Below are 18,235 nucleotides of genomic sequence, written 5' to 3'. Positions count from 1 at the left end.
GACGGACAACAGGCAGATTGGGAGATAGTTGCCAATGTCGTGGATGTCTCCCTTCTTATACAGCAGGATGATCCTGCTGGCCTTCCACTGGGACAGAAACTTGCATTCAGACAGGTAGTGTGAAGAGCTGAGCCGAGCCAGTGTATTGACGAGTATTGGCAGCAGATATTTCAGGTGTTCCGGTCTGATTAACTAAGTCGGATTAACTAAGTACTCTTAGTTCACATGATATAAATAAATTCATTTGGCCTACTTTCAAAAATGATCACAGCTAAAAAGTCATAACTATATGAAAAAATTATTTAAAAGAAAACAAAAACTAAGTTACAGTGTATTGTTTTAGTAACAAGGTATAAAATATTTCCAAATATTTTAAAGATTTTTTCTCTAATGTTCATTTAGGTATCTTGATTTACAAAACTGTTAACAGACATTCAGAAAATCAATTTCCAACTCCAAGTCCACCATCAGTATTAGCGTCCCTCCACCAGTGCGCCAAGTACTATCTCATCCCCCAGAGCCAAAACTCACCTCCCATATAAAATAATATTTCTAATTTGAGGTTTAATCATTTGATCCACTGTCGGGGAACAGTTATCCCCAACATTGTGCACCAGGTCCGGGCAGAAGCCTGGCCGTGGGATAAAGGAAGACGATCCATTGGAGAAACCCCTCTGAGAACAGTTGATCCCAGCTCACTGTATTGCTAAGTAAACACATTTTTATAGAGGGTCTTGGCTTACAGGGTGTCTAGTCTTATAGTGCTTGGCACCATTGGCTTATCACTTTTTCCTTTCTGCTTTGGCCTTGGTCCAATTGCTTTGCAGGCTATATGTTGGGGTTAGAATGACTTGCTTAAGGCTTACTTGATGGTTTCTTGTAGGATGACATTACTTTGTCCTTTCCCTCCTTGCCACAAGTAGCTTGTCCCGGTTTTACCCAGAGTTTAGGCTTACCCCAGTCTCACCCATCAAGGTGTTCCCGAATCTCTCCCATTCCTTTGTTTAGCTATAATCACTTCTCCATGTTCTCTTCCCCAAAACAGTTAATCCGCGGCTTTCCCTTAATCTGACTCTGCTAATTTGCAAGGTCAGACCTTCCTAGGATACTGAATTTATATTATATAAGTTAATATTGCCTTTCTCTTCTTCTTGTGCCTTTTGAATAATTTACTTTAAAGCTATGACTGTTTTGTATAGACACAAGAAGACAATATTATGTTTTTATAACTTGGGAATTAATTGGCCTCGAATATTCCCTCCCGGGCCTCTGCTTTCTCCACTTAAGCCTCAGTTGCCCTCAGTTCCTAGCACCCCAAAGTAGGGTCCCCGACGTGGGACAGGAAGGATCCAGGGCAAGCGGTGAGTTATGTGCTACCCTGGCATCGAGATGGGCCTGGCCAAAGTGCCTAATTCTTAACTATAAGTTAAGAGCTTGATCATAGACAAATGCTGTCATGATCCAATAGTAATTATGAGACTGGGACCCTGCCAGGGATAGGAAAGACTGATCTGGCCTGAGCACTGTAGTCTGAGATTGAGATGGCCCCAGGAGAGCAATTCTATAAGCTTTAATGCATCTCTTATTGTGTCCATACAAAATAATTAATATTATGAATTCTTATATGTTTGCTGGCTGAGGAGAAGAGAAACACATTCATGGGACTCCGCCCTTGGGTGGATCCTCCTGCTGAAAGAGAATTAAGTCCTAGGAGAAGCATCCCCTAAGGGAAAGGAACCTTACCCTATTGATGGTGACCACACCTATGTGTAAGCCCCAACCCCCTCATGCTGTGGAGATTTAACTATGCTGTGAGAGTGGGTTGGGGGGCCAGATCCACGGGGCAGATCCACGGGGGCCAGATCCACGGGGCAGATCCACGGGGAGAGACCCAGGAGAGCGGGAGAGAAGCGGAGGGAGAGAATGAAATAAACGGATCGAGCAACCAGTTTGGCCTTCTTCCTTCTTCCTTCCGTCGCCTGCCCTCGACCGACGGCACACACAGCGGTTCTGGGGCACTGGACGCGGGCGGTGAGACAGAGCCGCCTGGAGAGCCCGCGAGTGCTCGCGCCCCTCGGCGCTCTTTAGTTTTTTACAGTTTCTGGTACATGTGAGACTAGGGGATTGAGTGAGGCTCGAGGCCGGACCCAAGATGCAGGCACGCTGTTTTGCTAACTTTGCCCGGTTACTCCCACTATCGAGGTTTAACTTCAGGGCTTCTTTGCAAGGTTGGGTTTTTCCTGGTCCAGAGTCGTTGCCCTGCTCCTCAGTCTGCATGCTTATGATAGTTTTGATTATTTTGGATTTATTTTCACAGTTATCTCTATATTACTAAATTGTCCAAGACCTTGACCATTGTCCTTATGTCACTTCGATTCTGCCTACTCATTCCGCTTTGACCCAGTTTTAATTGTCACACTCAATGATGTTTGCCATAATTTGGTACCCTCTATTCCCTTATTTTGTTTCTATATGTACCAGAGTGAGAATGTCTGGCATTTGTTCTTCCCCCTAAGAATTTATTTGCTTACAAGATAAGCTCCAATCAAGTTGCAGTGAACTGCATAATTTCATATTTTCTTATGGCTTTATTGACTAAATAGACCTCTTTACCCATTCATCTCTTGTTGGTCATTCGGGTTGTTTCCATATCTTAACTATGGTACTAACTGTTGCCATGCATATAGACGCACATAAATATTTTCAATTTAATGTTTTATATTCTTTTGAACCCCCCTTTGATGGTTCACTGCCTCATCGTGGCAAGGGGTGGGCAATGGTACCAACCAGCGAAGAGTTAACCAACATGCCACCCGAACAGCAGAGACTGGTAAGATACCATGGTATATTTGATATGCCAAAAACAGTAACAATAAAGGGCCTCATTCCCCTGAACTTGAGCAGCAGCATTGACAAGGACGAGCAAAGAGAGGAAACGGAAATGTCAGGGCTGAACTCGACCGCCAAAATGAAGAAGGACTAACATGACTATCTGCACTTTTAACACATATATGCTGGCATCGGAAGCATCCATAGACAACCTGATGGTGCAAGCACAAAAGACCAAGTATGACATCATTGAATTGACTGACAAGGCATCGATCACATCACACCATTTTCGACCCTGGATAAGAACTGTTCCTCAGAACATGCGCCAACAGAGGCGTTAGTGTGTTAGTGTCCCAGTCAACACAAACTTGGCCATTAGCATTGATTCATTTGTATGCCTAACAACCCTAATAGGATGCTTACATCTGAACAGATGTGTCTCATTGCCGGCAGTTTCTATCTTCATCATCTACGCACCAACATCCAACTACGATGAAAAAGAAATTGAGAAGTTCTACATAGAGCTGGCGAAGACCACATGTACAGGGTCAGTGATATTAATGCCAAGATAGTATAGGACCGAGAAGATCCTTCGAAGAACTCCACATCAGGACCCATGGCCTAGAATGGAACAAACAGGGTGAGAGACTATCTGAGTTCATCATGTTGACCAAGGCCTTTGATTCTGTTGAGATTGAATCAGTCATCGAAGCCCTAGCCAAACAGAGCATTCAAACTCTGTACATCAGGGTTGTCCACCATCTGTATTACAGATTCATCACCAGGATCTCACCATTCTTCAAAAAAGTGATTATCGATGTTAAGAGAGGGGTTCAGCAGGGCAATATCATTTCACTGAAACTCTTCAGTGCCACCCTCGAGAACATCATGGGATGACTGGAATGGGAAGGAATGGGAGTGAAGATAATGCTCGGCAACTACACCACTTCCACTTTGCTGATGACATCGTTCTCATAACACCAATCATTAGCCAAGCGGCAGAAATGCTGGCCGACTTCGACCATGAGTGTGGAAAGGTTGGACTGTAGCTGAATCTCACAAAGACAATGTTTATGAGAAACAGACTAGTTCCTGACGTTCCATTTGCTCTCAATGGAATGAATGTCTCCGAATGCAGCAGTTATGTGTACCTAGGTCTAGAATTCAACATGACAAACAACCTGGCACCTGAGCTGCACAGATGGAAGAGAGAAGGGTGGAACGCCTTCAAGAACATCGAAGTTATTAAGAGGACAAGGAAACATTGGCTCCGGGCACATCTTTTTGACTCTACCATTCTTCTTGCACTAACATATGCCTCAGAAACCTGAGCCCTACAAAAAGAGGATGAGAAAGCTATTTGGGTCTTCCAAAGAGGAATTGAAAGAACTATGCTTGGCATATAATGTTTCACTCAAGTTAGAGAAGGAATCCAGAGTTCTGACCTCCCATTAATGATCAAGAATCAGGGACACTATCTCTTTGCCAAGACATCGAAAATCAGATGGGCTGGACACGTAATGCGATTTGGAGATGACCGTTGGACTAGAGCTGTTACCGACTGGATTCCACGAGAGGTCAAAAGAACCATGGCTGCCCACCTACAAGATGGTCAGACTTCTTTGTCAAGACCCTGAATGAACGGTTTGAGACTCTTCTTGTTCCTGGAGTGAGCAGATGCCATTGGGCTACACTAGCACCCAACAGAGATGAATAAAGACATTATCGGCGCCCGCTGGAGCAAATTAATGAGCAATGGGATGACAAGTGATACAAGTGGTACAAGTTATATTCTTTTGAAAACATATATGTCAAAAAGTGTTATCATTAATGTGAGAGCTCTTGTCTAGATTTCTGGGGCATCTCTATACAATTCCCACCAGTCTTGTTTCTTTTTTAACCACATTGCTGACATTGGTTGTTTTCAATATATATATTGCTATTTTTCATTCTGACTGGAATAAAATCTCTATTTCTTTAATTTAAATTTTCCACATAAGAATTAATGATGCACACTTTTTTTGTATGTCTATTTGTATTTCTAATCCAATGAAGTGTTCATCTCCTGTGCCTCATTTTTTGATGTGGTTGTTGATTCTTTCATGTTGGGATTTGTGATTGCTTTCTCTATCTTGGATATTAACACTTTATCTGATGGCATATGTGAAATTTTTTTCCATTCAATATGCTGCTTTTAATTATCCCTAGTTTCTTCTGACATACAAAATCTTTTAAGTTTGATGTGTTTCCCCTTACTTTTTCTTTTACTATATTTTCCTCAGGAATCAAATCATTGAAGACACATCTGAAGTGCATAATCTGGAGAGTTTTACCTTAGTTTTATTCAATGTATCTTATGATTTCTATTAAAATCTAGAAGTCCTAGGGAGATGCATGCTGAAAGTAGACTAAAGACTGAACATGATGGCTACTCACTACCCCTATTGCAAACCACAACACCCAAAAGGAGAGAGAGAGAGAGAGAGAGAGAGAGAGAGAGAGAGAGAGAGAGAGAGAGAGAAAATTGGAATGTCCTGCCACAGAGGCAGGGTGGGGTTGGGGGATAGGATTGGGGGGTGGGAGGGATACTGGGCTCATTGGTGGTGGAGAATGGGCACTGGTGGAGGGATGGGCTCTAAAACATTGTATGAGGGAAACACAAACATGAAAATGTGTAAATCTGTAACTGTACCCTCACAGTGACTCACTAATTAAAAAATAAATTAATTAAAACTAAATAAATAAAATCTAGAAGTCCTTAATACACTTTGAATTTTTTTTATAAATGCTGTTCTGTTATAGTTTGACCATCATTTGAAGGATCTTTCTGTTTCCAATTCTGTTCTGTTGATCTAAAAGTATTTTCCCAGTTTTACATAGTTTTAATTACCATAGTTTTATAATGCAATATGAACTCAAGAGTAAATACCTCTCATTCTCTTTTTTCTCTGAATTGTTTTGAATTTCCAGGGGATATTTATGATTCCATATAAATTCCAGTGTAGTTTTCTCTAGGTGCATATCATTGATTTTTGGTTGGAATTATAGAGAATCTGTATAATTTATTGGATAATATTGTCACTTTAATAATGTTAACTTTTTCAATCCATGAACATGGAATATTCTTCCATTTATTGATATCCTATTTGATTGATTTCAACAATGATTTATAGTTTAAAATGGATAAGTATTTCACATTCTTTGTTATGTTGATCCCTAATTAGCTGTTACTTCTGAACACTGTTTCAATGGGAATAGTCTTTTATTTCCTTTTCTTCGAGTTCGTTTTTAGCATATAGAAATGCAAATTTTTGGTGTGTTAATTTTGTAGTTTGTCACTTCGGTCTAATTATTAATAGTTTCTAAGAAAATTTTAGTGGATTCTTTAGGGTTGTCTATGTATATTATCACATAATTATCAAACACTGGTAGTTTAACTTCATTTCCAATTTGGTTCCCTTTGGTTTTTGTTTGTTTTCTGCACAATTACTGTGGAAAGGACTTGGAAACTAAAGTGGCTGAGGAGAACACTTATTGAAGAATGTGTATGAGAAAATGACAAAGTTGCATATTGCCAAAATAGGTAGGGTTTAGAACTTTGGTGATTTATGGATTAATTACTTATTTTTCTGTTTATAGTATTTCTGTGATTACGTGGGTGTCTATTGAATGATTCAAGTCTAGCCAAACTAGAACCAAAAAAAATGATGAGCTTCCTGCCTGCTCTTAACAGCCAATAGTACTTCAGAAATTGTATTTTACTTTTTAATGCTTGTAAAATAAATGTTGAATAAGAATCATTATAAACTTTCTACCTGTTGTCTTATACCAAGATATATACTTCTCACTCTTACTACTTGATTTTATTTTTATTTATTGAGTAGTCTTAGAAATGCAATGACTCTAACCTTTGTTTTAAAATGAAACAAACTTATTCAAAGTGCAAACAAAAACAGTTTCTTGAGTTTGAGTTAAATTTCAAAATGCTATTAATCTTCAAACATGTTAGATTTTAATAGAGGACACTAATGACATTTTTCACATTAAATTGATCTTTCATTTTAAAATTAAACGTACTATAAAGCTTAAATTATATGGACATTCATGATACACATAGTCCATTTGAAAAAAATAGTATAAAAAGTATTTTTTTACTCCTGGGACATTGTGTTCTTGATATTTGATATAGTTATAAATGATGCAGTAGAAAATAATATAAATAAAACTAATTATGTCTCATTATATTTTTCTAGAAATAAGTAATATAGTTTATTGTCTATATAATGTAGTTCTTAACTGATTTATCCTATAAATATTTATTTATTGCCTATAAAATAGATCAATTTGGAAGTATATTTCTCAGGAAAATTGTATTAGTTTGGATTCCCTCCAGAAAGCAGGGGACAGTGGCTTGTGTTCAAGCTTTTTACTTTAGAAACATGTCATAGAAGAAAAGGTGAACACAAGAGAGATCATATTCATTACCAGTTATTTTTCATCATGGAAAACTATAGTTTAATTATGCAGGGGATACTTTGAGATGCTGTGCCAAATATAATTGTGTCAAATATTTATGGAATAGAAGCAGGAGCATTTATTCACCAGTATTAATACTCTATTGGTGATATTTTGCTTTCACAGAATCCTGAGTTTGCCAGTGATCAAAATACATAAATGTGTTTTCACATCACTGTTTGGAGAAATGAGATTTAACAATTCTGATAAAGAGGGGCTATCTGTTAAAGGGGACCAGGAAGTTATCAACTATGTATATTTTAATCAAAAACTATAGAGAATTTACCACTTATATGAATGCTTTTATTTATTCAGGTATTATTGAATATTTATTATGTGCTATAGACAACACACAAAATTGACTATAACCTTGACCTAGTGGAAGATTGTAGAAGTGGTAAGAAAACAGAAAAATATACTTTAACATATACTAATACCATCATCGTCGTTGTCATCATCATCATCATCATCATCATCATCATCATCCCGTTGATTGCTGATTTTCTCCAGTGGTCTCAGTAATGTCTCCATTCATCCTAGCCCTGGGACTTGAGCTCTACCCTTGCTTTAGTGTTTGGGGGTTGTTCCTAGCAGTGCATAAGGGGAACAGGTAATATTAGGGATCAAATTCAGGCCTCCTGCCTTCAATTATATGCTTCATCCTGTTGTGCTAGCACTCTGCCCCTCCTCCTCCTTAATATTTTTTAAAGTTGAATCACAGGGAGATACACAATTACAAGGTTGTTCATGGTTGGATTTCAGTTATATATATAGTTATATATATATATATGTAACTGAAATATATATCACTATCACTATCACCCCGTTGCTCATTGATTTGCTCAAGCGGGCACCAGTAATGTCTCCATTATGAGACTTGTTGTTACTGTTTGTGGCATATTGAATACACCACAAGGAGCTTGCCAGGCTCTGCTGTGCAGGCGAGATACTCTCGGTAGCTTGCCAGGCTCTCTGAGAAGGGCGGAGGAATTGAACCCGGGTCAGCCATGTGCAAGGCAAATACCCTACCTGCTGTGCTATTGGTCCAACAACCAAAAGATGACAAACAATTCTGATGGTCAGTCAGAGACAAGAAGGAAGACTTGGTCATCAGCGAGGATCTCTGCCCTCTCCAGCATGCTAGACCCCTCTGAGTGCTGAGGGAGCAGTGATGCCTTGTGAGCCACAGGAAAATCTCTCCCTGGCTCATCCAAGTAGGAATGCCCACTACCACTATCACCACACTGAGTGATCACTAGGTGAGGGGGAATGCGCTGAGGTGTAGGTCCTGAAAACTCATCCCAAAGCAAGCAAGACTCAGTGCAACTGCATCTGTGTGTCTGTCATGAAGGCCAGGCAACCACCAATCACCTACCCAGAAACCTGTCACCCTGGGAATTGGCTGAAGAAGTCAGTGTGCAGCTGGGCTAACTTATGAATCAACTTTGCAGGGCTGAAGAGAGGGCAAAGAATTGAACATAGGCTTTGTTCACAGGACCCTGGGGTCAGTCCCTCACATGTTTCTCCGAGCACTGCCAGGAGTGAGCCCTGAGCACAAGCATGCACCCACGTGCATGTGCACTCACACACACACACACACACACACACACACACACCTCCAAAGAACCAGTTGCAGGTTGCTGTGGATTGGGTGGTACTAGAGGAGGTCACACTGAGTGAAGTAAATCAGAATAAAGAATACAAACACCACATGCTATCACTTGTATTTGAATATAAAGAAACCATGTCCAGGATTCCAGAGCTCTGGATGGAAACAAACCCACAGAAAGTGTCAACAGGATGGCCAACTGAGGCTCAAAGGGGCCGGGGTAGGGAAGGAACCTTGGGAGACCCTGCAGGCTGAAGGGCTAAAATTGGTGTAAGGATGTTGTCATAGCACAGAAAATACAAGGTAATAATAGGAGTGCTGCTGTAAACCAGAATGAAAATAACTGGACAAGGGAAGAAGCTGTATTTTCAGGGCTAGTAATATAGCTCAGGAGTAGTGCAGGTGCTCAAACCCACCAACCTCCAAACTGCTGCCATGGCACCTCGGGGTCCTGCGTGAGGCCCCTTTGGTGAGACACATGCAGATGGTGTGTCCGAACTGTCTTGAAATGCTGCTGAACTACATTATTAGTGTAGTTTTTGACACTGGTGATGAGAATACGAAGACACCACGTTTTACAGCGTTGACATTTTTGCCTCCGTTTCCTCCCTTTTGTCAGCGTGGGGGAGAGACAAACTTGGAGGTTTCTACTCAGTCCATCAAAGACCGTCTGAAGAAGCCGCCTTTTGCTGTAATATCAAAATCTAGAAATGGTGGGCTGAGGATGGCCCTCCGCAGATCACCCTGTGCCTGAACACAAGCGCTGGGAGTGCCCCCTAAGCAGAGGGTGGAGAGTGACTTCTTAGTACTTCTGGCTGAGCCCCACTCCACTCCCCACCCCCTTGTCCAAAAAGAGAAAAGAAAAATGTTAAGGGACAGAGACTGAAAGTATAGGGGCTATGGTGCATGTGTGACATTGCCCCTCCGGCATCACATGGTCCCCTGGGGGCAGCTCCAGAGGCTCCTGCCAGGTCTGGCCCGGCCCTTTCCACACCTCGGGTCCCAGCAGTGCCACATCCTCAGAGCCTGCTGTCAAGTACTGGAGAAGTCAGTGCCGTCTTGACTGTCTCACGAGGGAGAGGGGAGGATGGGAGCCTTCCTCTCGGCTTGGCTCTGGCATGAGATGCCGCAGTACATGAGAAAGTTTCTTCCCTCCAGAACTGGGGGTGCAGGGTCCCCCTCTCTGGTGGAGATGGACAGAGGCAGGGGGAGGGGAGAGAGGAAGGACCCTGTTCCTCTCTGCGAGGGGCACGGAGAGCACAGTGGCTCGTGCAGTCTGGAAGCCGAGGATGAGATAGGTCCACCGCAGACCTTGGGGTGTGGGGGCTGGGATTCCGGGTGCAGCCGCCTCCGTGGCTGTGTTCCCTGCGGGCTCCCCCTGCACAGCGCCCACATCCACCTGCTCTGGAATCTTCTGTGAGTGGCCGGGTGCCCCTCCCACTGCAGGCAGGTCAGGGGGCCCGTGGCCCTGCACTACCCACCCCCCGGGGCCTCCTTTCTCTGAGCGGGATGACAGACGCGGGGAAGGAAGCTCCCAAGTGAGGTGGATGCTCAGATGACGCCCCCAGTGTGAACCCCGCCACTGTGGATGTCCGGGAGCAGCACCGACTCCTGTCCCCGCCAGTTCTGAGGCTTGCTGCCCGCTGGCCAGGAGCACTTTACTCATCCCGGGAGGGGCCTCGCCTTCAAAGTGTGACGCGGCTGGTCTCCAGCCGTCCCAGGGCGCAGGCTCACCCCAGCACTGTCTCGGTGACAGCGGTTCTCCCGGGCTCCCGGTGCCTTCTTCCAGTGTAGCCTCCAGGATGCGGAGCCCCGAGCTCCCCACGAGTTCTCTACACTGACCCTCCCCTTATACTTTGGGTGTTAGGAGTCACACCTGGAGATGCTCGGAGACTACTCTGGGCTCAGTGCTCGGTGCTTGCTCTGGGTGGCATTTAGCCTACCATGTGGTGCTGCATGCAGAGCATGTGCCCCAGACAGTTGAGCAGCGACTGGCGGCACCTGTCAGCACATCTCCCCCCAGGAGGTGCAGAGAGCAGCCCACGCAGACGGCGTCCCTCGCACGCTCGGTCAGCACGGCTGGCCTCCCAGGAGGCTGCGCCGACAGGGGGGTTCCTGGGAGAAATCGCAAGAGGCGACACCACGGGTGAGGCTGGCTGGGTGACAAGGAGAAACCCCAGGGTGTTAGGATTTGGCACGGTGTGAAATATATATATTTATAATGTATTATATTATCTGTATTATATACAATATATTACATACTATATACAATATAGTATATACAATATACTATACTATATTGTATATACTATATACAATATAGTATAGTATACTATATACAATATAGTATAGTATACTATATACAATATAGTATATAGTATACTATATACAATATACTATATATAGTATAGTATAGATATATGATATATATGATATATGTGTGTGTGTGTGTGTGTGTGTGTATGTGACCGCCTAGCTACGGGAAAACGGGAAACTGCCCTGGGTACTGTGTAATCCCATCAATGGTCAACATTCAGAGACTACCGTGCCACATCTTGTAGCCTAGTTCTCCCTCTCGGAGAACCTGTCAAGCTACTGAAAGTTTCCTGCCTGCATGGGAGAGCCTGGCAAGCTCCCCGAGGAGTATTATTCATATACCAAAACCAGTAACGCTAATACAATGAAATAAAAAAAAACTCTGCATATATATGGAGGATTGTTACTTACCTAAAAATTCAAAGGAAGAGGAGGGAACTAGCAGGTCATCTCTCTCATCTGTGGTATATAGAGGCAAACAGAAAGAAAAGTTATTATTGAATAAGAACAAACCCTTGGTTTGGATTACAATAATGTGGTTCAAGCAGTTGGGGTAGGGGAAGAATATAGAGAGAAAGACTAGAAGTGACATAGGGACAGTGAGGTAGGGACCTGGGCTCTTTAGTGCTGGTGGCAGAATGTAGTAATTTAATGCATCAATACCATAAACTTTGAACATGATCGTAACAGTACTATTAAAACTATAATAAAATGTTTTTTAGTAATTTAAAAATTCAAAAGCATTTGAGTGTTTAAGGAATATACAACAAATTAGAGAGGAATATATTGGGTCTTTCACAAGACCTTTGTATTTTTTCCAGTAATGAGATGGGAAGCCTTAGGAGAATTTAAAGCAATGTTCTTGGTGTCAGTTTTATCTTATTATTAATATATATTCATTTTTCAGATTGAAATTTGTCAGTTTCTAACCCAAAGCCATGAGAATTCTAGATGGGTTGATTTTCTCTTTCACATATTCACAAAATACCATGGAGCTCTTATTATAGCATTAAATTTTAGTATGAGTTTGTATTTAAGGTCACTTTATTATTCACTATTGAACTCTCTATAAGTTTTCTGAAGCCAGGAACTCCTGTCACTTTACTCATGTTCATAATCCCAGTGAAGTGTAAGGCACAAAATAAGGACACAAAAATTTTGATTAAAATATGTAATAGAAGCTTTAAAAAGTGGAGCAGAAGTAGGAAGTTAGAAATGGGTTGAAATTCTGAAATAAATAGATGACTAAATGAACATAGTTTAATTCTATTTTAAAATTAACTTACATTTAGTACCTCATCAAAATTGTATGTAGCATGCTGTATATTTATATGTCATAAATATAATATATAACATTCTTATATTTATTAGTATCTAAGATGATTATATTTATAAGTTTAAGTATAATATAATTATAATAAATATAATGCAAAATTTTAATTTACCTGAAAGAGAAAATGCTTGATCCTTAATTAAAAGTATACATATATATATAATTTTTTACAGTAAATAGGAAAATAGTAGAAATGTCATGTTTCCAATAGCTGAAATTTCTTGTATTCATTTCTCAACTATTACCTTACTGCCATCTCTACCTTTTGTTCATATTTCAGTGCATAACTAAAAGTCATCTCTTGCATGATGCTCATAATATTTAATCAATATTGATTAATAGATTGCTACACTCAAACCCCTAGGTCTGGTTAATGTGTGTTTAATTATCTTTTCTCCCTGATTTCACAGGTGAAATATTCACAACAGTAATGGATCTACACAAGTACCAGCAGGAAGCTAACTGGATGATTGATTAACAACACATGGAGTCATTTTTCTACATCTAACAAAATTTCTCCTACTGGCAGAATATCTGGATTTCAAATATGATAACTTCATAGTGTACTCCACCTATACTATTTCATGCAGTAATGCACTGGAAAAGTGAGCTATTACTCTACTACACTTTTAAATATTTTGCTTGCCTTTATCTTCCTTTCCTTCTTGAAAATTTTATGCAAGAATCAAAATCTGAAATTTTGAGCTGAACTTTAATCGTGAATAACTGTATCATAAGGTCTAAAAAGACAAAAGTTGAAATTAATCAATTAAGTGAACAGTCAGTGAATTGTTTTGAATAGTACCTACATGTCTTCAAATTTGTGTCTTATAAATTTTAATAAACTAAAGGAGCATAATACCTGATTATAATTCATCTATTCCCCCTCCTGTTGTGTCTCATGAGTGCAACATTTTTCTCTGCCAAGTATATAAGAGTAGCATTGAATAAAGTTTTGTCTCCTCTTTTCTCATTAGTCAGAAATAAGGATACTTTATTAAAAGAATAAACAAAGGGGTGTATTAAAAAGGCAAATGAGATATGACAAATAAGTAATAGAACAGTCTTTTTATGAATTGTTACTCTTTATGACCTTACAAGTGGAATTATGCACAAAGTTTCAGATTTGTAACTGACCATTATTTTTCTGTTCTTGTTCTTGTTATTTCTGACAGAAATACTATTAATACAGTGAAATATACCAAGTAAACAGATGAAACTGGAAAGATGAAATTTGCAAAAATAAAAGGAGATCAATTTAGGCTATATTAAAGAACCACAGGATTCATACCATATTGAAAATTAAATATACATCGTTACTGTGAGTACGTGTGCATCCATGTATGTAAACACATGTATTAGCTATATAGTAGAGTAAGAAAATTAGTATCTTAATGAAAATATATTCTAGTGAAATAACAATATCTTAGTGAAAATTGGAAATATTTCCAGACTGATATGGAATGAGTATAGGCTTTTATGAAAGGCATCTATATCTTAACTAAGATTATCACGATCACGATCATGATCACGACATCCCGTTAATCATCAATTTCTCGAGTGGGGTCAGTAACCTCTCATTTCATCCTTTCCCTGAGATCTTAGAAGTCTATCTCGACTCGACTCAGGATGTCGCACTGGGGGCTCTTTCAGGGTTAGGGGAATGAGATCTAGCTTGTTACTGGATTTAGCATATGAATACACCATAGGAAGCTTGCAAGGCTGTCCCATGTGGGCAGGAAACTCTCAGAAGCTTTCCAGTTTCTCCTAGAGGGAGAAGTAGGCTACAAGCTTCTGAGAGCTTGCTTTTAAGTCTCTCTCTGGATGTTGGCCATTGATGGGATTACACACACCTGGATTCCTCTGCTGGTACCTTCATGCATGAAGTCTGTCCAGACGTGTGGAGAGGGGCCTCGAGCATGGCTTTAGCTAGGCTCTGGTGGTCTTTGGCCGCCAGGAGCTCTGCTCAGGGTGGGGAGGGAAGATGGAGTCCATCCCCTCTGAGGGGCCCCGGGGAAGACAGCCAGGCATGCGGGCAAGATACTCTCTTGTCTAAGATTATATAAAACACATATTCTTTCATTTTTATCTGTACACTGATGACAATAGGATACACTATTGAAACTAGTATAATTACTGAGAGAGCCATAAAAACAATCACAAGCAAGACATTTTGTAAATAGCAAATAGGTTTTGCTCAATAATGACACAATGTACTAAACAATAGTCTATAACTACTAAAGTAGCAATAATAATGTAATTATCATTTATTGAAAGCTTCATCTACTTACTAAGATTCATCTATGTACTCAGCATTTAACATGTATTATTTCACTTAATCCTTACAAGAACCCTCTAGTATAGTTAATTGTTATGTTCATGTTTTGAGATAAGAAAACTGAAATTTAAGGAATTCAATTATTCCCTCAAGTTACTAATCCAGTAAATCAGAGTTAATTCCAAAAACAGTGACCAACAGGCCTCAAACCTTTCACGTTAGTATTGCTTGCTTCTTTTTCTCTTCGATTTTGCAATTTTATAGAGTTCCCTTTGTGCTGGGTACCTTTGTTCTTCTAGAACTTTCCATACTATGTCCTAATTATGTGTGCCCATCTTTCTTTGACACTCAACCGTGAACATGTTCAAAGCAATTTTGAATTCTCACACATCTTAGTATTCCCAAAACATCTTTGATCATTCTTAAGGAAGAATAGTAAATATTGGCTTAATATTTGATTAAACACATTTTAATTTTTTTACACATCATATGTAAGTAATCATGAATACCAAGGTGCATTCATTAACTTACACTCCTTTAAAAATTTAATCAAACAACAAAAAAATCAAATTCCCTTCTACATTTAAAATGAACTTTTATTCTAAAAATCCAAGTATCAGTATTTTTGGCTATTTTTAGTTTGTATTGCTTATATTATTCAATAAATAAATGGTTATATCTCTGAATTAACGGTTATTACCAGTCACAGTAATTTTTAGACTGCTTATATAGTATTTCCTATATGTCTGCCATGACTTTCGGTGTTATCTTAGTTTAATCATCACAACAATATTATTAAGAAGGCAATACTATTATCCTTGTTTCACACATTTTTTTCCCTTTTTTCATGGTGGTTCATCTTAGAGTGGAGGTACTAATGTCTAATTTGTAAAAGTTTGCCTTCAGATCTGTATCTCTAACTACTACACTCTGCCTCTCTGTTTTGTGGGGTTAGTTTTACTTTGATTGACTACTTGGGTAATTCATATAAGTCTGGGTATCCTTGTAGTAGTTTATAAAATACTACTACTACACAGTAGCTCCCTTATTACCTTTTATTTACACCTTTAAAATAAGCATGTAGCTTAATTCATAATTAGTGAAATTTACTGTCTTTGTATTCATGCCCACAAATTCTAATGGTTACATAATCTTAAAAAATAAAAATTAATTTGAAAAATTTAGAAATCAAATTAGCTTTATTTAAAAAAATCCTGCATTAGATTGGAGAAAAAGGCATTTGGAGTCTATGAGACAGTCAACCCAAAATTGGGGAGGGGAGCATCGACTGGGAGGCTGAAGAGAGACATACTCAGGGTAATTAGGAAACTAAAAAGAGTGAGAATTACTTTCAGTAATTTCCATCCAAATGAACAGAGAGAACTTTCTTGGAAAACATGCATTTTTGGTGAATATGGCTGCCACTTAAAGATCAAGGAAAGAAAATGTTGATAAAGTGACATACTTGGCATTGTCAATGCAATGAGATTCAAGTGAAGGAAATTCAAGCACATGAGACCTTGCTTACTTTAAGACAGAACGGGGTACGGAAAGAAACTGCTAATGTTGCTAATGTTCTAAATTCCCGTACTCTGAGGAGAATACCATATAAATGTTCCAGAAGGAGAGGGGGATGAAGAAGGTGGGTGAAGAGGAAGAGGAGATTTATGAATTAGGCAATTTATAGCAAACAAAGGAACTCTGGAAGTGGTTGCACAAAAACGAAAAGACTTGTAGTCTCAAAGGAGATGGGACAGGATGATCAGCAAAAGAAAAGGAAGATTATATCAGGTAAAGCCACTTTCCTTGGAGAAGGCTACAGGAAGAAGTGCATTAGGAAGAATGAGGGGCAGTTTATGCAGATTATCCTACTAATGTATCCCAAGAAACTCCAGATTGTTTCAAAATTACACTTTGAATGTGGACTACTCAGTAATGGAGTAATAATCAGAAATAAAAAGGAACAGTCTAATAAACCTGGGATGTAATTGAGTGGTAGCATGCATGTCTTGAGTTTAATCCCCAGCACCATCCACATTACTGAAATCAACTCCAGGGTTACCACAGCAACGGTTTCTTAAAACTTCTGAAGTTCCATAATTTAGAAGTTAACTAATTATTTCATTAAACCAGCTTCTTATTCCTGAAAATATTTGAGTACAGTTCAGTTAAAGAGAGGTGGGGCTGGAACAATAGCACAGCGGGTAGGGCGTTTACCTTGCACGTGGCCCACCAGGGTTCAATTCCCAGCATCCCATATGGTCCCCCGAGCACTGCCAGAAGTAATTCCTGAGTGCATGAGCCAGGAGTGACCCCTGTGCATCGCCGGGTGTGAACCAAAAACAAAAAAAAAAAAAAAAAGAGAGGTGGAGGGGGCGTCTGCAATGATAGCACAGCGGGTAGGGTGTTTGCCTTGCACACGGCCGACCCAGGTTCGATTCCCAGCATTACATATGGTCCCCTGAGGAGTAATTACTGAGTGCAGAGCCAGGAGTAACCCCTGTGCATCGCCAGGTGTGACCTCAAAAAAGCAAAAAAAAAAAAAAGCGAGAGGTGAAGGTGGAAACAGAAGATAAATTCTGTCACTGTCATCCCGTTGTTCATTGGGCTCTCCAGGAGGGATGAGGAATCGAACCCGGGTTTGCTATTTGCAAGCCAAATGCACTACCTTCTGTGCTATCGCTCCAGGAGCAATAGAAGATAAATTATAAAAGAAAAATTTAGAAATATTTCTGATTTCTAAAAAAAATTAGAAAATGGAAGTAAACTAAAAATCTAATTGGGAGTTTCATATTCAGAATTCATATTTCACATTTACTGTTTGAGATAACAGTTAAAATATCTTCAAATGACTGAGCCTCCTGGTATACAATGTATATCATGTCATCAGCTATTAAGAAAAATGCTGAGATTCAGGTAGGAGCACACCAAATTAGATAGGAAAGTAACTCAACAACAACAACAAAAAATATTAACACAGGAGGCTCACCTAGCAACAAACAGCTTAGTTATTTCTTAGGCATGAAGTTTACCCTGTGATGAAATATAACATTTCTCACAAAGAAATTTCTCACATAAAAATTGATTTTAATATTAGAACTTTGTTATATAATTAATTTCATATCTAGAATTGTATAACAGTTGTGGCTTTTGTCTACATTAAAATAAATTTGAAATATTAATATTAGTAATAAAAATAGTCCAGTTATGTAGATTGACTTGTGACATTAATTTTAAAACTGAATGAAAGATAAGATGTTATGTTTTAAGAATAAAAGAAAAATGATATTTGTTGTTATCATTGTTGTTTTGCTTTTTTGGGTCACACCCAGCGATGCCTAGGAGTTACTTCTGG

The sequence above is a fragment of the Sorex araneus genome, chromosome 1 (genome assembly GCF_027595985.1).
Source record: "Sorex araneus isolate mSorAra2 chromosome 1, mSorAra2.pri, whole genome shotgun sequence".
NCBI classification, from domain to species: domain Eukaryota; kingdom Metazoa; phylum Chordata; class Mammalia; order Eulipotyphla; family Soricidae; genus Sorex; species Sorex araneus.
The sequence above is the reverse complement of the archived record's forward strand: the minus strand, read 5'-3'. Positions refer to the sequence as shown.